Source organism: Bos javanicus, chromosome 3, assembly GCF_032452875.1.
Source record: "Bos javanicus breed banteng chromosome 3, ARS-OSU_banteng_1.0, whole genome shotgun sequence".
Taxonomy (NCBI): Eukaryota; Metazoa; Chordata; class Mammalia; order Artiodactyla; family Bovidae; genus Bos; species Bos javanicus.
Window position 1 is genome coordinate 30,769,773 of NC_083870.1, and position 27,326 is coordinate 30,797,098.

The window sequence follows — 27,326 nt, forward strand, 5'->3', positions numbered from 1 at the left end:
TTCTTCTTGCCATACCACAACTGCAGCGTGACTGCCTCAGAAGAGAAAGGGCCCATTCCAATGAAACCAGGTCATTGGGGCAGTTTTCAAATATCCTAAAAACTCTTTTCTTCCTCTCCATGTAAAATCAAATGAAGTGCCAATCACTCCTGGACTGAAGGTCCTAAACCTCTTCAAGAGGCAACCCTCTACCTTGATTTAAGAGTGGTTATTTGGGATGCCTTGCATGGGTTTTGTGACTTTTTCCAGCTGGACTCTCCAAGGCATTCCAACTAGCCTAGTGCCCTGAAGCAAAAAAAAAAAGTCAGCTACCCTAGCAATAGCTCCCCTGCCTCTGACAGTCCTCAGGCTGGTGGCGCCCTCTTTATGCACAAAGCTTCCTGCACCACAGCAGATAGTATTGAGCAGAGTGTTCCTAGGCAGGGATGAAAAAGACTAATCTGTTATATCAGCTGAATCTGACTGCCAGGGACCTCCTTTGATTTTTAAGTGTGGCATTCTAGGGTCCTCCCTTGGCAGAAACTCAGCTTTCTGAAGAGTTCTTATGCATTGCTGTATACTTAATATAAACTTCTTAATATGTGGTTGCCTTTCTTTGGGATTGGAATGAAAACTGACCTTTTCCAGTCCTGTAGCCACTGCTGAGTTTTCCAAATTTGCTGGCATATTGAGTGCAGCACTTTCACAGCATCATCTTTCAGGATTTGAAATAGCTCAACTGGAATTCCATCACCTCCACTAGCTTTGTTTGTAGTGATGCTTTCTAAGGCCCACTTAACTTCACATTCCAGGATGTCTGGCTCTAGGTCAGTGATCACACCATTGTGATTATCTGGGTCGTGAAGATCTTTTTTGTATAGTTCTTCTGTGTATTCTTGTCAACTCTTCTTAATATCTTCTGCTTCTGTTAGGTCCATACCATTTCTGTCCTTTATGGAGCCCATCTTTGCATGAAATGTTCCCTTGGTATGTCTAACTTTCTTGAAGAGATCTCTAGTCTTTCCCATTCTGTTGTTATCCTCTATTTCTTTGCATTGATCGCTGAGGAAGGCTTTCTTATCTCTTCTTGCTATTCTTTGGAACTCTGCATTCAGATGCTTATATCTTTCCTTTTCTCCTTTTCTTTTCGCTTCTTTTCTTTTCATAGCTATTTGTAAGGCCTCCCCAGACAGCCATTTTGCTTTTTTGCATGGCTGGATGGCATCACTGACTCGATGGACGTGAGTATGAGTGAACTCCGGAGTTGGTGATGGACAGGGAGGCCTGGAGTGCTGCGATTCATGGGGTCGCAAAGAGTTGGACACGGCTGAGCAACTGAACTGAACTGAACTGAATATGTGGTTGACTAGGTAGATGGTAGCTCCTTCTCAAAAATCCAGATTGTAAGATATTACACATGAGCAGATAACACAGGACATCCACACAAAAAAAAACAACAAATGTATAAGGTTCATTTTTTTGGAACAAATTTTCACCACATTGCAATGATCAGTTGTATAATAATCAGTGAACACTTACAGACACTTCTAGTATTTTTTATTAGTTGAGATTAGTTATGCCCAACTATTAAATATATGAAAAAAATCTGAACTCTTATTAGATACAATTTGATTCCAACCTGAAAAGAAAAATGTTTAATATATTTCCTTCCAGCTTTAGAATTAATGTCACTGAAGAGTGACCTAAATTACAAAATTTGGATTTAATTTCCTAAAATTACATGAGATATTTAAAAAATCTGCTATATCTGTGAGTACTTATTTTGATCAATCATTTCAGTACTGTCCAAACAAAATAAAATGGAGGAAGAAATTATTGTATAATATTCCAGTTACAAAATTTTATCTTATAATGATCAAAAGTTCACTCTGGTAAAGTCACTGACCACAATAAGTTTATATTACCAATTACAATTATAAAATATATTCACTTAAATTTTCCTGAAAAGAAAAAATATTATCAACAAATATTGAAATATAGTGATATGGGATTCCCAGGTGGCTTAGTGGTAAAGAAACCATCTGCCAATGTAGGAGACAAAGATTCAATCCTTGGGTCAGGAAGATCCCCTGGAGAAGAAAATGGCAAAGCACTCCAGTATTCTTGCCTGTGAAATCCTATGGATAGAGAAGCCTGGTGGGCTATAGTCTATGGGGTTGCAAAGAGTTGGACATGACTGAGCGATTGAGCACATATGCATGCAGTTAGTGATGAGTATGTTGAACTATTAAGAGGGAAACTTATGAATACTTGTAATTTCCTTTGAAAGACACAAGCACACTGATATTCATGCATGTGCGCTCACTCGGTCATGTCTGTCTCTTTGGGACCCCATAGACTATGGCCCACCAGGCTCCTCCACCCATGAGATTCCCCAGGCAAGAATAATGGAGTGGGTTGCCATGCCCTTCTCCAGGGAATCTTCCCGACCCAAGGATCAAACCTGAGTCTCCTGGATCTCCTGCATTGGCAGATGGATTCTTTACCATTCTTTACCATTTCTTTACTGAAACACCTGGGAAGTCACTGATATTCACTGCAGCACTATTTATAATAGCCAAGATATAGAAGCAACTAAAGTGTCCATCAACAGATGAATTAACAAGAAGATATGGCGAACATATATACATACAGTGGGCTTCCCTAGTGGCTCAGTGGTAAAGAATCCACCTGCAAATGCAGGAGACATGGGTTTGATCCTTGGGTCAAAAGAGCCTCTGAAGGAGGAAATGGCAACCCAATTCAGTATTCTTGCCTGAGAAATCCCACAGACAGAGGAGCCTGGTGGGCTAGTCTATGGGTTGGCAAAAGAATCAGACATGACTTAGTGACTAAACAACAACATATATACATATGTGTGTGTGTGTGTGTGTGTATACATACAATAGAATATTACTCAGCCAAACAAAAAAATGAAATCTTGCCATTTGAGGCAACATGGATGGATATAGAGGATATTACACTAAGTGAAATAAGTCAGGTAGACAAAGACAAATACTGGATGTTATCATTTACATGAGAAATCTAAAAAATAAAACAAATGAATAAATACAACAGAGGAGAAACAGAGTCACAGATACAGAGATCAAACTATTGCTTACCACTGGGGAGAGGGAAGAGGGTAGGAGAGTGATAGGAGTAAGAAATTAAGAGGTACAGCTACCATGTACAAAATAAATAATCTACAAGGATATACTGTATAGCAGAGGGAACATAGCCAATATTTTATAATAACCTTAAATGGAGTATAACCTATAAAAATATTGAATCACTATACTTGAAACTAATATAATACAGTACATCAAGTATATTTCAGTTTAAAAGAAGAATACATATGATGTCAAGCACACAAAAAGGTACTAAACCTCACGAGTCACCAAGAAAATATAATTTAAAATGCCACAATTAGGTGCCACAATTAGGCACCATTTCCTACACATCAGAATGGCCACAGTCAAAAAAAAAAAAAAAAACAACTCTAGCAATGTTAAATGTTAGCAAGAATATGAAACAAGTTGATCCATCATACATTGCTGGTAAACCAGTACAACCCCTTTGGAGGACTTAGTAGTTTCCAATGAACTCAAACATACCTTTACCCTATGACTTAATAATTATACTTCTAGATATCTACCAAAGAGAACTACACAGTCACAGCAGTGTTTGTTACAGAGGTCTCAAATGAGAAATGAACTAAAAGCACACACACAGAAAGTGAAAGTGAAGTCGCTCAGTCATGTCCGACTCTTTGCGACCCCATGGACTACAGCCTACTAGGCTCCTCGCTCCATGGGATTCTCCAGGCAAGAATACTGGAATGGGTTGCCATTTCCTTCTCCAGGGGAGCTTCCCAACCCAGGGATCGAACCTGGATCTCCTGCGTTGCAGGCAGACGCTTTAACCTCTGAGCCACCACACAGAAGGATGGGTTTAAAAAGTGGTGGTGCAGGACTTCTCAGGAGGTTCAGTGGTTAAGAATCTGCTAAATGCACGGAACATGGGTTCAATCCCTGCTCTGGGATGCCGTGGGGCAACTAAACCCAAGCACCACAACTACTGAGCCTGTGGTCTAGAGCCCTCAAACCACAACTACTAAAACCCACGCACCTAGAGCTCGCGCTCTGCCACAGAGAAGCCAGGGCAGTGAGGAGCCGGGCACCACCCCTAGAGTGCCCACGTTCACTGCAACTAGAAAGCGCCACATGCAGCAGTGAAGACACAGAGCAGCCAAATAATTAAATCAACAAGTACTTTTTAAAAATGTGGTGTACAACATGAAGGAAATAATTGATAAACTTTATTTCACGAAAATTAAAAACTTGGCTTTGTGAAACAAAGTTATAAAGAGAATCAGAAAAGAAGCCACAGACTGGGAGAAAACATTTGCAAAAGACACAGCTAACAGAGGACTATATCTAAGATATACAAAGAACTTTGAAAACTGAATAATAAGAAAATCTGAATTTTAAAATGGGCCAAAGACAACATACAAATGGCAAGTAAGCACATGAAAAGATGTTCCACATCATACATCATCAGGGAAATGCAAATTAAAACAGTAGTAAGGTATTACCACACACCTAATTAGGTCAAAATCTAGAACATGACAACCCCAAATGCTGGGAAGAATGTGGAGCAACAGGAACTGTTATTCATCACTGGTGGGAATGCAAAATGCTACAGCCACTTTGGAAGACGAGACAGTTTGGTGGTTCCTTACAAAACTAAATATACTCTTAGCAAACAATCAAGCAATTGTGCTCCTTGGTATTTATCCAAAAGAGTTGAAAACTTATATCCACTTAAAAACCTGCCCAGAGAGGTTCAGAGCGGCTTTATTCATAATTGCTAAAACTTGGAAGCAACCAAGGTACTCTACAGTAGATGAACAGATACATAAACATAACCCAGAAAATGAGATAATATTCAGCATTAATATGAAATGAACTATCAGGCCATAGACGGCAGCCCCACTGTCCCTGGGATTCTCCAGGCAAGAACACTGGAGTGGGTTGCCATTTCCTTCTCCAATGCATCAAAGTGAAAAGTGAAAGTGAAGTCGCTCAGTTGTGTCTGACTCTTAGCGACCCCATGGACTGCAGCCCACCAGGATCCTCCATCCATGGGATTTTCCAGGCAAGAGTACTGGAGTGGGGTGCCATTGCCTTCTCCGGAAAAGATATGGGATAATCTTAAATGCATATTACTAAAAGAAGCCAATCTGATAAGGCTACATACTATATGATTCCAACTATATGACATCATGGAAAAGAAAACTAAAAAGACAGTGAAAAGACCAATGGTTGTCAGGGATATGAAAGGGTTGGGGGGTGTTGGAGAAATGAAAAGACAGAAGACAAAGGATTTTTAGGGCAGTGAAAATATTGTGTATGATATTATATAAAGGTGGATACATGAATATATTTGTTGAAAACTGTAGAACATACAACACCAGGAATAAACCCTTAGGTAAACTATCAACTTTGGGAGATTATGACACATCAAGGTAGGGTAATTTTTGGTAAAATATAGTGTTTTGGGGAGTAATGTTGACAGTGGGGAAGGCTATGCATATGTATATGGAAAATCTATTTACCTTCCTCTCAGTTTTATTGTAAACCTAAAACTGTTAAAAAAAATAAACATTCAAAAAATGTGGTATTAATGTATTTATATAATGAAATACTACTCAGCAACTAAAAGTAACATACTACTGAACTCAGCAACGGCGTGGATAAACCTTAGAAACATGCTGAAAGAAGCCAGGCATGAAATAGTGCATTACTGTATGACTCCATATATATGAGGCCCAGGACCAGCCTCAGCAAGTCTGTGGAGAGAGAAATCAGGAATGTGTTTCCTTGGAAAGAGAGAGAACAGACTGGAAAGGGCATGAAGAAACCTGCTGGGGTGCCAGAATGTTCCTCACCTTTTCTTCATATGGTGGTTAGAAAGGAATATAAGATTGTCAACACTCATTAAACTGATCACATAAAGATCTATATGTATAATTCTACCTGTATTACCTCAATTTAAAATGGATAGGGGAGAAAGGGAGGGAAGGATAAGAAATGCGATCACTGTGCCCAGCAGCTCCTGCCCTCAGCCCAGCTCCACCTTGTCTCCCGTAGCTCCCTAGTTTGAAGTGTTGTTTATTTCCCATTTGGGGGTAGAGGAGAAAGAAGGATAAATGCAAATGCTTTTATTGGATCTGGAATCTGGCTATGGGAGTACATGTTCATGTGATCGATGATTGTTGTGGAAATATTGTTTGAAATGGTGTGTATTACCAGCACCTGCAAATAAATGTTTGGAGGAATTTGGTGATAAGCTAATGCAATCTTCTCCCAGAAAAACAAAATTTAACTGCTCTAAGTTTTTCCATACAATGTTAAGGGTTGGAATAGCAAATATGTTTAGAACTATTTTTAGATCTTTCATATAAAAAATGAAGTTACCTGATAAAAGATGATTTTCCAATTTCTTACTAATACGTGACAGTACCTTCAGATCGACACTTTTGATGAGATAAACACTACTAAGAGTACCCAGATAATGAAAATATTAAGCTTCACTTCATTTGATTTCACACATTTAATTTCGTTGGCTATTCTACATGACTTCTATTAGTAAGTTATTCCTCTTAAAGTAAGATGGGAATTAATTTATTATCCCTTATTATCCTGTTTCTTCCAGCTATATTTTGCTATTAAAATTTTTTTAATTTTGAAAAATAAGCATAGGCCTGAAGATATTCTCTCATACAACATCCAAATTACCTTATTTTTGCTTTTTTTCTCATGTGCTTCATAACAAGCTGATTTCTGATCTCGTTTTTCATTCTATCCTCTTCAGAGTAAAACCTGCAACAAAAACAACAAAAAAAACCCATATAAACTTCAAATTTTTCACTTAACTTGCATGGGCCCCAAGTCAAAAAACATAACACTTAAAGGTCGTCTTTTGGTTCTGTGTAGCTCCTATTTTCCACAATATATCATAACTTTTTAAGCACAGCCATATGCAATTCATTTTCAGATTATTTACCAAAATAGAAAAATGATACAAGGCTCTAACATGTCTTAGGAAAGAAAGAAGGCTGTGCAATTAACTAAGTTACAGTTAATGCACTTACGTATTTTAGACTACACTGATGGGATTGATAACCATGACTAATGTATAATATTTCAGTGCTTGATAAAATTCTGGTAGGATTCTAATAGATTACGTTGCATACAGAAAACTGCTGATTTGAAGTCTATGAAAGGGAATACAAGAAAAGAGTTTTATGTGAGTTCATGTATCTTAATTAAATAACAATGAGGAGTTTGTCAACTTTACCAGAAGAAGAGGAAGATGAGGAGGATGTGAGAAAGAGAGAAGGGGAGGAGAAGAGGAAGATAAAGATGGGAGGGGAGGAAAAAGGGAAGAAAAGAGGCAGAAGGAGAAAGACAAGGTGGGAGGGAGAGTGAAAGAGGGAGAAAATGGGGAATGAAAAGAATCAGAAAGTGACAGACGGAGGAAATTCAAGGGAAAGCACCTGAAAGGGTGTTTAAGTGTGGAGGTTAATGAAGGTACACATGATAGGAAAGCTAGGTATGGCGGCCTAGGAGTTTACTCTATTCGCTTCATATGCATTTGAAACTTTCCATAATAAAAGACATTAAAAAAAAAAATAGGGTGATTTACCAAGGAGAAAAAGCATGTAATTATCTCAGTAAACATCCAGAATGCATTTCATAAAATTTAACACCTGTTCATGATTAAAACTCTTAATAAACTAAGAGTTGAAAGGAAATTCATTTATCTAATAAGGTTGTATATGAAATCTTATAACTGACATCAAACTTAATGATGAAATATAGGTGAATTTGGGAAAGTTACAGGATACAAATTTAATATGCAAGATAAATTTTATTTCTACTAGCAATGAACAACTCAAAAATTAAAATAAAACAATGCTATTTTAAAATAACCAAAAATATCTAGAATAATTTTAATGAAATTGTGCAAATTTTCTATTTAAAAACAAGACATTTGCTGAAAGACTAAAAATGACCTAAACAGATGAAGAGATATACTATGTTCATGTATTAGAAGACTTAATACTGTTAAGATGACAATTCTCATCATATCTTTTATAGATTCAAGGCAATTCCAATAAAAACCCCATGAGGGCTTTTTTGGTTGAAATCAACTACTTATTTTAAAATATACATGGAAGTGGATAGGACTCAGAATAACTAAAACAATATTGAAAAAGAAGGGCAAAGATCTAGGGCAAACTTCACCTCATTTCAAGACTTATTAAATAAAAAGCTATAATATTGAAAGACAAGGTAGTCATGGCAATAGAATGAACAAATAGTAATACAGAACAGAGAGTCCAAAAATAGACCGTACCCTATAGTAATTTTAACAAAACAACCAAAGCAATTCAATGAAGGAAGAAAAAGTTTCCCGATAAACAGTGCTGGAACAACTGGATAACTGTGGGAGGAAAAAATGAACACCAACTACCCCTCAACCTCACTGCATGTTAAACAAAAATTATTAATTTGATATGCATCGTAGGCCTAAATGTGAAAACTAAAATTATAAATCTTTCGGAAGAAGATACAGTAAAATATATTTGTAACTTGGGGGTAGAGAAATAGGAGGTCAGAAAACATTTTTCATATAGGACACAAAAAGCACTGTCTGTAAAAAACAATAGCCCTCCCCCACAAAAGAAAACAGTAAATAAATTTGACTACACCAAAATTTAAAACTCAGCAATAAAAAGTATTAACTGAATACATGCAATAATAACAGATGAATCTCACAGATGTAACGCTGAGTAAAAGAAGCCAGACACAAGTAGTCCATATTACACAATTGGGTGTTTTGTTTTTAAATGTATTTGGCTGCACCGGGTCTTAGTTGCAGCATGTGGATTCCTGGAAGTCCCTACAACTTGTTTTATAAATTTCAAAAACATACAAGACTAATTACTATTGACAGAAATAAAGAAAGTCATTGCATTGGGTAGAGAGGAATGGGGGTCCTGACCAGAAAGTGTCCCAGGGGAATTATCTGGAGTGACAAAAATGTCCTTTAACTTGCCCTGGATGAGAGTTACAGGGATGTATGAATTTGTCAAACTTCATTCAGCTGCTCCCTTAAGATCTGTATATTTCACTTTATGTAAAGTATACCTCAATAGAAGACAAATTTAAAATAAATCCTTTTGCAAATCATGTATCTTGATAAAAAGAATTTGCATCCAGAATATATAAAGAATTCATCCAACAACAAAAAGACAATCCAGTTCAAAAATGGGCAAAGGATTCATAATGCATTTCTCCAAGGATACATATAATAAATAGATAACAAACACATAAAAGATGTTCAATATAATTAGTCATTAGAGAAATGGAAATCATAACCACAGAGAGATACTAACTCACACCAACTGAATGGTTATTATAAAAAAGAAAACAGAACAGAAAAGAGCAAGCGTTTGAGGGGACGTCCCTGATGGTCCAGTGGTTGAGAATCTGCCTTTGAATGCAGAGGACACATGTTTGATCCCTGGTTGAGAAACTAGAATCCCACATGCCACAGGGCAACTGAGCCCACACACCCGAGAGAGCCCGTGCGCTCTACAGCCCATGAGCCACAACTAGAGATCGCACACCGCACCTACTGAGCCCGTGTGCTCTACAGCCCATGTGCCACAACTAGAGAGACGGCACACTGCACCTACTGAGCCTGTGTGCTCTAGAGCCCGTGAGCCACAACCACAGAGACCGCACACTGCACCTACTGAGCCTGTGTGCTCTAGAGCCCGTGAGCCACAACCACAGAGACCGCACACTGCACCTACAGAGCCTGTGTGCTCTAGAGCCGGTGAGCCACAACCACAGAGACAGTACACCGCACCTACTGAGCGTGTGTGCTCTACAGCCCGAGTGCCACAACCACAGAGACCGCACACTGCACCTACTGAGACTGTGCGCTCTACAGCCCGTGAGCCACAACTAGAGAGACCGCACACTGCACCTACTGAGCCCGTGCGCTCTACAGCCTGTGAGCCACAACTAGAGAGACCGCACACTGCACCTACTGAGCCTGTGTGCTCTAGAGCCCGTGAGCCACAACCACAGAGACCGCACACTGCACCTACTGAGCCTGTGTGCTCTAGAGCCCGTGAGCCACAACTAGAAAGACCGCACACTGCACCTACTGAGCCCGTGCACTCTACAGCCCGTGAGCCACAACTAGAGAGACCGCACACTGCACCTACTGAGCCCGTGCACTCTACAGCCCGTGAGCCACAACTAGAGAGACCGCACACTGCACCTACTGAGCCCGTGCGCTCTACAGCCCGTGAGCCACAACTAGAGAGACCACACACTGCACCTATTGAGCCTGTGCACTCTACAGCCCGAGTGCCACAACCACAGAGACCGCACACTGCACCTACTGAGACTGTGCGCTCTACAGCCCATGAGCCACAACTAGAAAGACCGCACACTGCACCTACTGAGCATGTGTGCTCTGGAGCCCACGCTCCATGAAGAGAAGCTCCTGTGTGCCACAACTAGAGAAAACCGGAGCGCTGCAATGAAGACTCAGCACAGCCAAAGTACATACATAAATAAAACAAATGTTAGAATACATGGAAAAATTGGAGCCCCTGTGCACTGTTGATGGGAATGTAAAATAGTACAGCCGCTATACGTGGCAGTTTCTCAAGCAATTAAAAACAGATTTATATATGATGCAGCTACTCCATTTCTAACCATACATTTAAAGAATGGAAAAGAGCGTCTTGAAGAAATCTTTGTACACCCATGTTCATAGTTCAGTTCAGTTCAGGCGCTCAGTCGTGTCCGACTCTTTGGGACCCCATGAATCGCAGCACGCCAGGCCTCCCTGTCCATCACCAACTCCGGAGTTCACTGAGACTCACGTCCATCGAGTCAGTGATGCCATCCAGCCATCTCATCCTCTGTCGTCCCCTTCTCCTCCTGCCCCCAATCCCTCCCAGCATCAGTCATAGTAGTGTTATTCATAAAGCCAAATGGTAGAGGCAACCCAAGAGTTCATCGACAAGGAAATGAATAAATAAAATGTGGTATATATACACAGCAGAATACTATTATTTTGTTGTTATTATTATTATTTTGCCACACTGTGCAGCTGTGGATTGACTAGGGATGGAACCTGTATCCCCTGCAGTGGAAGCGTGGAGTCTTAACCACTGGACCACTACGGAAGTCCTACGATGGAATATTATTCAACCTTAAAAAGAAAGGAAATGTTGACACATGCTACAACACAGATGAACTTTGAGGACCTTATGCTAAGTGAAATAAGTCAATCACAAAAAGACGAATACTACATAATCCCATTAATATGAGATAACCTAGAATCATCAAATTCATAGAGACAGAAAAGTAGATTGGTGGTCGAGGGGAGAGGAGAGTGGGGGTTGCTTAACAGGCATCATTTCAGTTTTGCAAGCTTGAGTTCTGGAAACTGGCTGCACCACAATGCGAATATACTTAACATTAATGAACTATGTATCTTAAACAGTTATGACGGTACATTTTATGTTTTGTGTATTTTACCACAAATAAAAAATAAAAGAGAGGAAACAAATCTGCCCTGAGGAAAGGAAGCTCAGTCTGTGAAAACAGGAAGCTGGCCCCAGATGGCCGAGGTGCCTACCAAAGGAAAGGTTTCAGTGAGCCCAGATTCTTGCATCTTTCCCTACACAGAAAAGTGCTAAATTTTTTAACATGGGATATTTGGTTTTCTCTATTTATAAAAATACCTCTGACAGTCAGACTACCTGTCTTTTGTTGCAAAACTTCTATATAACCTGGTTCCTCCCCCACCTCCAGGAAGCAGTTCTCTCAGGGTTACTTGAGATCCTGTCTCCCAGGCTTAAAGTTCAAAACATTTCCAGTAAATAAAACGCAACTCTCAGCTTTTTGGATGTGAATATTTTTTAAGTCGATACATAATAGTCAAAATGTGTAAACGACGCAAATACCAATGGACTGATAAACAAATAATTACAATGTGATATATCTACACAACAGAATAGTATTTTGCTATAAAAAGAAATTAAACATTGATACATGCATAACATGGGTGAGAGGAGGAGGAGCCAAGATGGCGGAGGAGTAGGACGGGGAGAACACTTTCTCCCCTACAAATTCATCAAAAGAGCATTTAAACGTCGAGTAAATTCCACAAAACAACTTCTGAATGCCGGCAGAGGACATCAGGCACCCAGAAAAGCAATCCAACTCTTCGAAAGGAGGTAGGAAAAAATATAAAAGACAAAAAAGAGACAAAAGAGGGAGGGACGGAGTTCCGTCCCAGGAAGGGAGTCTTAAAAAGAGAGAAGTTTCCAAACACCAGGAAACCTTCTCACTGCCGAATCTGTGCCGAGCTTTGGAAGCACAGAGGGCAACTTAACAGGGAGAAAAAATAAACAATTAAAACTCACAGATTGCGAGCCCTGTGGTAACTCCCCCAGCGGTGAAGCAGCGCAGACGCCTGCACACGCCATTGGCAAGCGGGGGCTGGGCAGGGAGGCGCGGCGCTGGCTGCATCGCTGAGAGTAAGAATCTGGCCTGAATAACCTGAGCGCTATCTGAGCGAAATAATTTGGGCTAGCAAACCAGACTGTGGGATATCTACCACGTGAAAAGCCAGCCCTAACCTAAGACCGCCAGGCCCGCGCACGGAACAAAGAATTGAACAGAGATAGCCGGCTGCAGACCTTCCCCCTCCGGTGACAGGCAGCCAGAGCCGGAAGGGGGCAATCGCAGCCCCAGAGAGACATTATCTATAAAACTGTAAGCAGGCTTCTTTGCTAACTAAAACTTTTGGGGGGACTGGACGGTTAACATCTGCCTGAGAAGGTGCGCCGGTTTTACACTCAGATAACCGAGTGGCGGGGAGGCGATAAGTCGCAGCATTGGCGCTCGCCAAACACCTCATCACTTGAGCTGCTGGGACCTGGGAAGAGCACAAAACTCAGGCCCAACTGAATCTGCGCCTCTGAGGACTACCCGAGTGCCTGAACCTGAGCGGCTTGGACCTGGGAGGTACATGCAACCCAGGGCCAGCCTCGGATTGTTCCCGGCGGAACAACCTAGAGCCCGAGCAGTGTGGGCAGGGAGGCTACACGCGCCGTGAGCAGGGGCAGATCCAGTGTGGCTGAGGCACTGCGAGCGCACGCCAGTGTTATTTGTTTGCAGCATCCCTCCCTCCCTCCCTCCCCACAGCGCGACTGAACAAAGAAAAGAAATACAGCTCCACCCACCAGAACACCGACACAAGCTTCCCTAACCAGGAAACCTTGACAAGCCACCTGTACAAACCCACACACAGTGAGGAAACGCCACAATAAAGAGAACTCCACAAACTGCCAGAATACAGAAAGGACACCCCAAACTCAGCAATTTAAACAAGATGAAGAGACAGAGGAATAGCCAGCAGATAAAGGAACAGGATAAATGCCCACCAAACCAAACCAAAGAGGAAGAGATAGGGAATCTACCTGATAAAGAATTCTGAATAATGATAGTGAAATTGATCCAAAATCTTGAAATTAAAATGGAATCACAGATAAATAGCCTGGAGACAAGGATTGAGAAGATGCAAGAAAGGTTTAACAAGGACCTAGAAGAAATAAAAAAGAGTCAATATATAATGAATAATGCAATAAATGAAATTAAAAACACTCTGGAGGCAACAAATAGTAGAATAACAGAGGCAGAAGATAGGATTAGTGAATTAGAAGATAGAATGGTAGAAATAAATGAATCAGAGAGGATAAAAGAAAAACGAATTAAAAGAAATGAGGACAATCTCAGAGACCTCCAGGACAATATTAAACGCTACAACATTCGAATCATAGGGGTTCCAGAAGAAGAAGACAAAAAGAAAGACCATGAGAAAATACTTGAGGAGATAATAGTTGAAAACTTCCCTAAACTGGGGAAGGAAATAATCACCCAAGTCCAAGAAACCCAGAGAATCCCAAACAGGATAAACCCAAGGTGAAACACCCCAAGACACATATTAATCAAATTAACAAAGATCAAACACAAAGAACAAATATTAAAAGCAGCAAGGGAAAAACAACAAATAACACACAAGGGAATTCCCATAAGGATAACAGCTGATCTTTCAATAGAAACTCTTCAAGCCAGGAGGGAATGGCAAGACATACTTAAAATGATGAAAGAAAATAACCTACAGCCCAGATTATTGTACCCAGCAAGGATTTCATTCAAGTATGAAGGAGAAATCAAAAGCTTCTCAGACAAGCAAAAGCTGAGAGAATTCTGCACCACCAAACCAGCTCTCCAACAAATACTAAAGGATATTCTCTAGACAGGAAACACAAAAATGGTGTATAAATTCGAACCCCAAACAATAAAGTAAATGGCAATGGGATCACACTTATCAGTAATTACCTTAAACGTAAATGGGTTGAATGCCCCAACCAAAAGACAAAGACTGGCTGAATGGATACAAAAACAAGACCCCTACATATGTTGTCTACAGGAGACCCACCTCAAAACAGGGGACACATACAGACTGAAAGTGAAGGGCTGGAAAAAGATTTTCCATGCAAATAGGGACCAAAAGAAAGCAGGAGTAGCAATACTCATATCAGATAAAATAGACTTTAAAACAAAGGCTGTGAAAAGAGACAAAGAAGGTCACTACATAATGATCAAAGGATCAATCCAAGAAGAAGATATAACAATTATAAATATATATGCACCCAACACAGGAGCACCGCAGTATGTAAGACAAATGCTAACAAGTATGAAAGGAGAAATTAACAATAACACAATAATAGTGGGAGACTTTAATACCCCACTCACACCTATGGATAGATCAACTAAACAGAAAATTAACAAGGAAACACAAACTTTAAACGATACAATAGACCAGTTAGACCTAATTGATATCTATAGGACATTTCATCCCAAAACAATGAACTTCACCTTTTTCTCAAGCGCACATGGAACCTTCTCCAGGATAGATCACATCCTGGGCCATAAAGCTAGCCTTGGTAAATTCAAAAAAATAGAAATCATTCCAAGCATCTTTTCTGACCACAATGCAGTAAGATTAGATCTCAACTACAGGAGAAAAACTATTAAAAATTCCAACATATGGAGGATGAACAACACCCTGCTGAATAACCAACAAATCACAGAAGAAATCAAAAAAGAAATCAAAATTTGCATAGAAACAAATGAAAATGAAAACATAACAACCCAAAACCTGTGGGACACAGTAAAAGCAGTCCTAAGGGGAAAGTTCATAGCAATACAGGCACACCTCAAAAAACAAGAAAAAAGTCAAATAAATAACCTAACTCTACACCTAAAGCAACTAGAAAAGGAAGAAATGAAGAACCCCAGGGTTAGTAGAAGGAAAGAAATCTTAAAAATTAGAGCAGAAATAAATGCAAAAGAAACAAAAGAGACCATAGTAAAAATCAACAAAGCCAAAAGCTGGTTCTTTGAAAGGATAAATAAAATTGATAAACCATTAGCCAGACTCATCAAGAAACAAAGGGAGAAAAATCAAATCAATAAAATTAGAAATGAAAATGGAGAGATCACAACAGACAACACAGAAATACAAAGGATCATAAGAGACTAGTATCAACAATTATATGCCAATAAAATGGACAATGAGGAAGAAATGGACAAATTCTTAGAAAAGTACAATTTTCCAAAACTCGACCAGGAAGAAATAGAAAACCTTAACAGACCCATCACAAGCACGGAAATTGAAACTGTAATCAAAAATCTTCCAGCAAACAAAAGCCCAGGTCCAGACGGCTTCACAGCTGAATTCTACCAAAAATTTAGAGAAGAGCTAACACCTATCCTGCTCAAACTCTTCCAGAAAATTGCAGAGGAAGGTAAACTTCCAAACTCATTCTATGAGGCCACCATCACCCTAATACCAAAACCTGACAAAGATCCCACAAAAAAAGAAAACTACAGGCCAATATCACTGATGAACATAGATGCAAAAATCCTAAACAAAATTCTAGCAATCAGAATCCAACAACACATTAAAAAGATCATACACCATGACCAAGTGGGCTTTATCCCAGGGATGCAAGGATTCTTCAATACCCGCAAATCAATCAATGTAATACACCACATTAACAAATTGAAAAACAAAAACCATATGATTATCTCAATAGATGCAGAGAAAGCCTTTGACAAAATTCAACACCCATTTATGATAAAAACTCTCCAGAAAGCAGGAATAGAAGGAACATACCTCAACATAATAAAAGCTATATATGACAAACCCACAGCAAACATTATCCTCAATGGTGAAAAATTGAAAGCATTTCCTCTAAAGTCAGGAACAAGACAAGGGTGCCCACTTTCACCATTACTATTCAACATAGTTTTGGAAGTTTTGGCCACAGCAATCAGAGCAGAAAAAGAAATAAAAGGAATCCAAATTGGAAAAGAAGAAGTAAAACTCTCACTATTTGCAGATGACATGATCCTCTACATAGAAAACCCTAAAGACTCCACCAGAAAATTACTAGAACTAATCAATGATTATAGTAAAGTTGCAGGATATAAAATCAACACACAGAAATCCCTTGCATTCCTATACACTAATAATGAGAAAACAGAAAGAGAAATTAAGGAAACAATTCCATTCACCATTGCAACGAAAAGAATAAAATACTTAGGAATATATCTACCTAAAGAAACTAAAGACCTATATATAGAAAACTATAAAACACTGGTGAAAGAAATCAAAGAGGACACTAATAGATGGAGAAATATACCATGTTCATGGATTGGAAGAATCAATATACTGAAAATGAGTATACTATCCAAAGCAATTTATAGATTCAATGCAATCCCTATCAAGCTACCAACAGTATTCTTCACAGAGCTAGAACAAATAATTTCACAATTTGTATGGAAATACAAAAAACCTCGAATAGCCAAAGTGATCTTGAGAAAGAAAAATGGAACTGGAGGAATCAACCTACCTGACTTCAGCCTCTACTACAAAGCCACAGTTATCAAGACAGTATGGTACTGGCACAAAGACAGAAATATAGATCAATGGAACAAAATAGAAAGCCCAGAGATAAATCCACGCACATATGGACACCTTATCTTTGACAAAGGAGGCAAGAATATACAATGGATTAAAGACAATCTCTTTAACAAGTGGTGCTGGGAAATCTGGTCAACCACTTGTAAAAGAATGAAACTAGAACACTTTCTAACACCATATACAAAAATAAACTCAAAATGGATTAAAGATCTCAATGTAAGACCAGAAACTATAAAACTCCTAGAGGAGAACATAGGCAAAGCACTCTCTGACATACATCACAGCAGGATCCTCTATGACCCACCTCCCAGAATATTGGAAATAAAAGCAAAAATAAACAAATGGGGCCTAATTAAACTTAAAAGCTTCTGTACATCAAAGGAAACTATTAGCAAGGTGAAAAGACAGCCTTCAGAATGGGAGAAAATAATAGCAAATGAAGCAACCGACAAACAACTAATCTCAAAAATATACAAGCAACTCCTACAGCTCAACTCTAGAAAAATAAATGACCCAATCAAAAAATGGGCCAAAGATCTAAATAGACATTTCTCCAAAGAAGACATACAGATGGCTAACAAACACATGAAAAGATGCTCAACATCACTCATTATCAGAGAAATGCAAATCAAAACCACTATGAGATACCATTTCACACCAGTCAGAATGGCTGCGATCCAAAAGTCTACAAATAATAAATGCTGGAGAGGGTGTGGAGAAAAGGGAACCCTCTTACACTGTTGGTGGGAATGCAAACTAGTACAGCCACTATGGAGAACAGTGTGGAGATTCCTTAAAAAACTGGAAATAGAACTGCCTTATGATCCAGCAATCCCACTGCTGGGCATACACACTGAGGAAACCAGAAGGGAAAGAGACACGTGTACCCCAATGTTCATTGCAGCACTGTTTATAATAGCCAGGACATGGAAACAACCTAGATGTCCATCAGCAGATGAATGGATAAAGAAAGCTGTGGTACATATACACAATGGAGTATTACTCAGCCATTAAAAAGAATACATTTGAATCAGTTCTAATGAGGTGGATGAAACTGGAGCCTATTATACAGAGTGAAGTAAGCCAGAAGGACAAACACCAATACAGTATACTAACGCATATATATGGAATTTAGAAAGATGGTAACGATAACCCTGTATACGAGACAGCAAAAGAGACACTGATGTATAGAACAGGCTTATGGACTCTGTGGGAGAGGGAGAGGGTGGGAAGATTTGGGAGAATGGCATTGAAACATGTGAAATGTCATGTATGAAACGAGATGCCAGTCCAGGTTCAATGCACAATGCTGGATGCTTGGAATTTTAATAAATATTTGAAAATTAAAAAAAAAAAATAACATGGGTGAAAACTGAACATGCTGAGTGAAAGAAACCAGACACAAAAGTTCACATACTGTATGATTCCACTTATATCGAATATCTACAACAGACAAATACATAAACAGAAAGTACATTAGCAGTTGCCAAGGGATGGGAGAAAGGGTGAGTGTGTGCTCAGCTGCTCAGTCATGTCCAACTCTTTGCGATCCCATGGACTGTAGCCCACTAGGCTCCTCTGTCCATGGGATTTTTCCAAGCAAGAATACTGGAGTGGGTTGCCATTTCCTCCTCCAGGAGATCTTCCCAACCCAGGGATTGAATCTGCCTCTCTTGCCTGCATCTCCTGCATTGGCAGGTGGATTCTTTACCACTGAGTCACCTTGGAAACCCAGAGAAGGGGGGAATTGGAATTAACTGCTAATTTGTTTGGGGGTTGTGGGGATGTGGGGAGAGATGAAAATATTCTGCAATTAGATAGTGGTAATGATTGCACAACGTGGTGAATACACTAAAAATCACTTAAATGTATTCTTTAAAATGATGGATTTTATGTTATAAGGATTATATGTCAATAAAACAATAAATGAACCTTTTTTATTTCACTGAGTTTGTCAGTGAAAACACAACACAAATTTATTTTCTGTATTTTCCAGATAAAATATTTGAGCAATGTATTCACCATTAGGTATTAGTTACTCAGTCGTGTCTGACTCTTTGCGACCCCACGGACTGTAACCTGCCAGGCTCCTCTGTCCATGGAATTCTGCAGACAAGAATACTGGAATGGGTGGCCATTCTCTTCTCCAGGGGATCTTCCCAGGGATAGAATCTGCATTGCAGTCAGATTCTTTACCATTTGAGCCACCATTTCTGATTTTGCACTTAAATCCTCTACCCCTTTCCTTTAATGGTATTTCTCATCCTAGCCCCTAATTTCTCAAGTTAAAACTTGCTTGGACTTCCCTGATGGTCCAGTGGTTAAGAATCTACCTGCCAATGCAGGGGACACGGGTTCGATCCCTGGTTTGGGAAGATCCCACAGGCCTCAGGGCAATTAAGCCTGAGCGCTGCAACTTCTGAGCCCACACACCGTAGCTGCTCCACACCAAGAGAAGCCGCTGCAGTGAGAAGCCTGCGCACTGCAACTAGAGAGCAGCCTCTGCTCATTGCAACTAGCCTGTGTGCAGCAACAAAGACGCAGTGCAACCAAAAAAAACCAAAAACCAAAAACCTTGCTTGAGGGCTTCCCTGATGGCTACACGAGTTGGATCCCTGGTCCAAGAAGATCCCACATGCCTCAGAGCAACTAAGCCCATGCTCCACAGCTATTGAGCCTGTGCTCTAGGAGCCCGGGAGCCGCAACTGCTAAAGCCCACAGGCCTAGAGCCTGTGCTCCACAACAAGAGAAGCCGCTGCGGTGCGAAGCCTGCGCACTGCAACTAGAGAGCAGCTCATGCTCACTGCAACTGAAGAAAAGCCTGTGCAGCAACGAAGACCCAGCAAGCCAAAAATAAAATACAAATGAAATTATATATTAAAAAAAAAAAAAACTTGCTTGAGACCTATGGACACAGGAGGAGCGGAGAAGGGAGAGGGTGAGATGTGATGGAGAGAGTAACATGGAAACTTACATTACCATATATAAAATAGGTAGCCAATGGGAATTTGCTGTATGACACAGGGAATCAAAATGGGGCTCTGTGACAATCTAGAAGGGTGGGATGGGGAGGGAGATGGGAGGGAGGTTTGAGAGGGAGGGGACACGGGTGTACCTATGGCAGATTCTTGTTGATGTCTAACAGAAAACAAAAACATTCTGTAAAGCAATTATCTTTCAATTAAAAAATAAATAAAGCGGAAAAAAAATTTCTTGAAATCTTTCTGACTTTAAAAATAACTATAAGGGACGTTTCTAAGGCAGCTTCAGTTCAGTTCAGTTTACTTGCTCAGTCATGTCCGATTGTTTGTGACCCCATGGACTGCAGCATGTCAGGCCTCTCTGTCCATCATCAACTCCCAGAGCTTACTCAAACTCATGTCCATCATGTCGGTGATGCCATCCAACCCTCTTATCCTCTGTCATCCCCTTCTCCTCCCGCCTTCAATCTTTCCCAGCATCAGGGTCTTTTCCAATGAGTCAGTTCTTTGAATCAGATGGCCAAAGTACTGGAGCTTAAGCTTCATCATCAGTCCTTCCAATGAATATTCAGGACTGACTTCCTTTAGGATTGACTGGTTTGATCTCCTTGCAGTCCAAGGGGCTCTCAAGAATCTTCTCCAACACCACAGTTCAAAAGCATCAATTCTTCAGCACTCAGCTTTCTTTATGGTCTAAATCTCACATCCATACATGACTACTGGACAAACCATACCTTTGACTATACAGACCTTTGTTGGTAAAGTAGTATCTCTGCTTTTTAAAATGCTGTCTAGGTTTGTCACAGCTTTTCTTCCAAGGAGCAAGAGTCTTTAATTTCATGGCTGCCATCACCATATGCACTGATTTTGGAGCCCCCCAAAATAAAGCCTATTACTGTTTCCACTGTTTCCCCATCTATTTGCCATGAAGTGATGGGACCAGATGCTGTGATCTCAGTATTTGGAATGTTGAGTTTTAAGCCAACTTTTTCACTCTCCTTTTGCTTTCATCAAGAGGCTCTTTAGTTTTCCTTCGCTTTCTGCCATAAGGGTGGTGTCATCTGCATATCTGAGGTTAATGATATTTCTCCCAGCAATCCTGATTCCAGCTTGTGCTTCATCCAGCCTGGCATTTCGCATGATGTACTCTGCATATAAGTTAAATAAGCAGGGAGACAATATACAGCCTTGATGTACTCCTGTCCTGATTTGGAACCAGTGTGCTGTTACATGTCCAGTTCTAACTGTTACCTCTTGACCTGCATACAGATTTCTCAAGAGGCAGGTCAGGTGGTCTGGTATTACCATCTCTTGAAGAATTTTCCAGTTTGTTGTGATCCACACAGTCAAAGACTTTGGCGTAGTAAATAAAGCAAAAGTAGATGTTTTTCTGGAAATCTCTTGCTTTTTGTATGATCCAGTGGATGTTGGCAATTTCATCTCTGGTTCCTCTGCCTTACCTTGCATCATCTCCGTTCTTTTCTGCAGAAATGTGAATGGGGATTTGTACAATAAAATAAAAAGCCACTAGAGGGCACTGTATCCCCTCTCAGTCAGTTCAGTCGCTCAGTCGTGTCCGCCTCTGCGACCCCATGAATCGCAGCACGCCAGGCCTCCCTGTCCATCCCACTCGCAGAGTTCACTCAGACTCACGTCCATCAAGTCAGTGATGCCATCCAGCCATCTCATCCTCTGTCATCCCCTTCTCCTCCTGCCCCCAATACCTCCAGCATCAGAGTCTTTTCCAATGAGTCAACTCTTCACATGAGGTGGCCAAAGTACTGGAGTTTCAGCTTCAGCATCATTCCTTCCAAAGAAATCCCAGGGCTGATCTCCTTCAGAATGGACTGGTTGGATCTCCTTGCAGTCCAAGGGACTCTCAAGAGTCTTCTCCAACACCACAGTTCAAAAGCATCAATTCTTTGGCGCTCAGCCTTCTTCACAGTCCAACTCTCACATCCATACATGACCACTGGAAAAACTACAGCCTTGACTAGACGGACCTTTGTTGGCAAAGTAATGTCTCTGCTTTCGAATATGCTATCTAGGTTGGTCATAACTTTCCTTCCAAGGAGTAAGCGTCTTTTAATTTCATGGCTGCATTCACCATCTGCAGTGATTTTGGAGCCCCCAAAATAAAGTCTGACACTGTTTCCCCATCTATTTCCCATGAAGTGATGGGACCGGATACTATGATCTTCGTTTTCTGAATGTTGAGCTTTAAGTCAACTTTTTCACTTTCCACTTTCACTTTCATCAAGAAACTTTTTAGTTCCTCTTCACTTTCTGCCATAAGGGTGGTGTCATCTGCATAAGTGAGGTTATTGATATTTCTCCCCGCAATCTTAATTCCAGCTTGTGTGTCTTCCAGTCCAGCGTTTCTCATGATGTACTCTGCATAGAAGTTAAATAAGCAGGGTGACAATATACAGCCTTGACGTACTCCTTTTCCTATTTGGAACCAGTCTGTTGTTCCATGTCCAGTTCTAACTGTTGCTTCCTGACCTGCATACAGATTTCTCAAGAGGCAGGTTGGGTGGTCTGGTATTCCCATCTCTTTCATAATTTTCCACGGTTTATTGTGATCCGTACAGTCAAAGGCTTTGGCATAGTCAATAAAGCAGAAATAGGTATTTTTCTGGAACTCTCTTGCTTTTTCCATGATCCAGCAGATGTTGGCAATTTAATCTCTGGTTCCTCTGCCTTTTCTAAAACCAGCTTGAACATCAGGAAGTTCACGGTTCACATATTGCTGAAGCCTGGCTTGGAGAATTTTGAGCATTACTTTACTAGCATATGAGATGAGTGCAATTGTGCAGTAGTTTGAGCATTCTTTGGCATTGCCTTTCTTTGGGATTGGAATGAAAACTGACCTTTTCCAGTCCTGTGGCCACTGCTGAGTTTTCCAAATTTGCTGGCATATTAAGTGCAGCACTTTCACAGCATCATCTTTCAGGATTTGAAATAGCTCAACTGGAATTTCATCACCTCAACTAGCTTTGTTCATAGTGATGCTTTCTAAGGCCCACTTGACTTCACATTCCAGGATGTCTGGCTCTAGGTCAGTGATCACACCATCGTGATTCTCTTGGTCATGAAGATCTTTTTTGTACAGTTCTTCTGTGTATTCTTGCCATCTATTCTTAATATCTTCTGCTTCTGTTAGGTCCATACCATTTCTGTCCTTTATCAAGCCCATCTTTGCACGAAATGTTCCCTTGGTATTTCTAATTTTCTTGACGAGATCTCTAGTCTTTCCCATTCTGTTGTTTTCCTCTATTTCTTTGCACTGATTGCTGAAGAAGGCTTTCTTATCTTTTCTTGATATTCTTTGGAACTCTGAATTCAGATGCTTATATCTTTCCTTTTCTTCTTTGCTTTTCACTTCTCTTCTTTTCACAGCTATTTGTAAGGCCTCCCCAGACAGCCATTTTGCTTTTTTGCATTTCTTTTCCATGGGGATGGTCTTGATTCCTGTCTCCTGTTCAATGTCACGAACCTCATTCCATAGTTCATCAGGTACTCTATCTATCAGATCTAGGCCCTTAAGTCTCACTTCTACTGTATAATCATAAGGGATTTGATTTAGGTCATACCTGAATGTTCTAGTGGTTTTCCCTACTTTCTTCAATTTAAGTCTGAATTTGGCAATAAGGAGTTCATGATCTGAGCCACAGTCAGCTCCTGGTCTTGTTTTTGCTGACTGTATAGAGCTTCTCCATCTTTGGCTGCAAAGAATATAATCAATCTGATTTTGGTGTTGACCATCTGGTGATGTCCATGTGTAGAGTCTTCTCTTGTGTTGGTGTGCAGTAAAGATACTTGTGCAGAAATACCTTTTATCTTCAAGATCACGCTTCAGACAGTAAAGTCCAGGAAGTCTGTCTATTCATGCGGTCAAACCATTCACTAGCTGAGGTTTGAGGAAACTGTTCCAGTCTCTGCTTTCAGCTTCCACATCTGCATAATGTGGGAGGTTAGGTACAAGATCTCCAAGCATCTGCAGATGGTGACTGAGGCCATGAAATTAAAAGATGCTTGCTCCTTGGAAGAAAAGCTATGACAAACCTAGACAGCATATTAAAAAACAGAGACATTACTTTACCAACAAAGGTCAGTATATTCAAAGCTATGGTGTCCAGTAGTCCCATGTATGGAAGTGAGATTTAGACCATAAAGAAAGCTGAGTGCCAAAGAACTGATGCTTTTGAACTGTGGTGTTGGAGAAGACTCCTGAGTCCCTTGGACTGCAAGGTCAAACCAGTTCATCCTAAAGGAAATCAGTCCTGAATATTCATTGGAAGGACTGATGATGAAGCTGAAGCTCCAATAATTTGGCCACCTGATTTGAAGAACTGACTCACTGAAAAAGACCCTGATGCTGGGAAAAACTGAGGGCAAGAGGAGAAGGGGACAACAGAGGATGAGATGGTTGGATGGCATCACTGACTTAATGGACATGAGTTTGAGCAAGCTCTGGGAGTTAGTGCTAGACAGGGAAGCCTGGCATATTGCAGTCCGTGGGGTTGCAAAGAGACACAACTGAGTGACTGAACTGACTGTCAACCCTGAAATTCCTATCTTATACTGTCTTAAAATAAGAATGACATCTGGAAAAAGAGTAAGAATTACACCTGCTTTATTTTATCGTTTTCTCCAGTTCACTCAAACTGTTTCCTCTTCCCACCTTCTTTATTTCTGAATTTTCTTTCCCCCTTAAGCACCCTTTTCGGCTTCCCTGTGGCTCAGCTGGTAAAGAATCCACATGCAATACAGGAGACCTGGGCTCGATCCCTGGGTGGGGAAGATACTCTGAAGGGAAAGGCTATCCACTCCAGTATTCTGGCCTAGAGAATTCCATGAACTGTACAGTCCATGTGATTGCAAAGAGTCAGATATTACTAAGCGACTTTCAGTTTCACTTAAGCACCCTTTACTGATAATTTGGTCTTCCCTGGTGGCTCAGTGGTAAAGAATAAGTCTGCCAATGCAGGAGACATGGGTTTGACCTTTGGCATCAGGAAGATACAATGGAGAAGGAAACAGCAACCCATTCCAGTATTCTTGCCTGGAAAATCCCAAGGACAGAGGAGTCCAGTGGGCTATACAGTCCATGGGGTTGCAAGAATTAGACATGACTTAGCAATTAAACAACAACTGATAATTTATAAAAACATGATAAAAAATCATTCTCAGAGTACTTTCCCACTTTCACTTATTATTTTCTCTTTTGATTCTCACAACAAATTAGGTTTGTAGGTATTATCTCCAATGTACCTGGTGAGGAAACTGAAGCCTAGAAGAGTTCAGAGAATTGCCTGCAGAAAAAGAGCCATCAAGGCTTCCCTGGTGGCTCAGAGGTTAAAGCGTCTGCCTCTAATGCTGGAGACCCAGGTTCAATCCCAGGGTTGGGAAGATCCCCTGGAGAAGGAAATGATAACCCTCTCCAGTATTCTTGCCTGGAGAATCCCATGGACGGAGAAGCCTGGTAGGCTACAGTCCATGGGGTCGCAAAGAGTTGGACACAACTGAGTGACTTCACTTCTTCCCACTCCAAAGCCTTACTCTTCATGAAATATTCACTGTTTATGAGAAGATACAAGTTGTTTTGTGGGACCTGAAGTATACACATTAAAGCTGTCTGTTCTAGTTTTCCATGGCAGAATGCCATGATCTTAGTTTTTTTAATATTTAGTTTTAAGCCGGCTCTTTCACTCTCCTCCTTCATATTTATTAAGAGGCTTCTTTAGTGCCTCTTCAATTTCTGCCATTAGACTGGTATCATCCCCATATCTGAGGCTGTTGACGTTTCTCCCGCGTATCTTGATTCCAGCTTGTAACTCATCCAGCCTGGCATTTCTCATGATGTGCTCACTGTATAGGTTAAACAAACAGGGTGGCAGCAGACAGCCCTGTCGTACTCCTTTCTCAGTCTTGAACCAATCAGTTGTTCCATACAGGGTTCTAACTATTGCTTCTTGACCACCATACAGGTTTCTCAGGAGACAGGTAAGATGGTCTGGTATTCCCATCTCTTTAAGAGTTTTTCACAGTTTATTGTGATCCACACAAAGGCTTTAGTGCAGTCAATGAAACAGAGGTAGATGTTTTTCTGGAATTCTCTAGCTTTCTCTATGATCCAGCAAATGTTGGCAATTTGATCTCTGGTTCCTCTTCTTTTTCTAAACCCAGCTTGGACATCAGGAAGTTCTTGGTTTGCATAATGCTGAAGCCTAGCATGCAAAAAATTTTAAGCACGACCTTACTAGCATGGGTGCTGTGCTTAGATGCTCAGTTGTGTCCGACTCTGAGACCCCATGGACTGTAGCCCGCCAGGCTCCTCTGTTCATGGGGATTCTCCAGGCCAGAACACTGGAGTGGGTTGCCATGTCCTCCTCCAGGTACTAGCATGGGAGATGAATGCAACTGTCCGATCGTTAGCACATTCTTTAGTACTTCCTTCTTGGGAATTGGAATGAGGATTGACCTTTTTCAGTCCTGTAGCCACTACTGGGTCTTCCAGATTTGCTGACATATTGAATGCAACACCTTGATGGCATCATCCTCTAGGGTTTTGAACAGTTCTACGGGAATTCCATTGCATCCACTAGCTTTATTAACAGCAGTGCTTCCTAAGGCCCACTTGACTTTGCTCTCCAGAATGTCTGGCTCTGGGTGACTGACCACACCGTCGTAGTAACCTGGTTCATTAAGAACTTTTTTGTAGATGCAAAAGTAGGAAGTCAAGAGATACCTGGAGTAACAGGCAAGTTTGGCCTTGGAGAACCAAAAGAAGCAGGGCAAAAGCTAACTGAATTCTGCCAAGAGAATGCACTGGTCACAGAAAATGTGTTTGAATACCTGCTTTTAATTCTTTGGGTATATACTTAGAAGTAGAATTGCTGGGTCATGTGGTTATATTATGTTTAACTTCTGAGGAACTGCCAAACTGTTTCACAGTGGCTATACCCTATGAGCAATGTACAAATTTTCAGATTTCTCCACATTCTTGCCAATTCTTATTTTCCTTAAAAAATTATTATTATAACCATCCTAGTTGGTACAGACTGGCATCTTGTGGTTCCAACTTACATTTCTCTAATGACTAATAATGTTGAGTATCTTTTTTTCTTTATTTTTTAACTTTACAATATTGTACTGGTTTTGCCATATATCAACATGAATCTGCCACAGGCATACATG

The 27,326-nt window shown here is 40.5% G+C and overlaps 1 long non-coding RNA gene across 1 annotated transcript in view; it reads right to left on the reverse strand.

Annotated features, from left to right (window-relative positions):
• Nucleotides 1–27,326, reverse strand: part of LOC133244102 (uncharacterized) — a 78,362-nt gene that overhangs the window by 45,573 nt on the left and 5,463 nt on the right. The window contains exon 2 of the long non-coding RNA XR_009735307.1: nt 6,780–6,863. This is a non-coding gene — a long non-coding RNA (uncharacterized LOC133244102). The remainder of the gene's footprint in view (nt 1–6,779; nt 6,864–27,326) is intronic.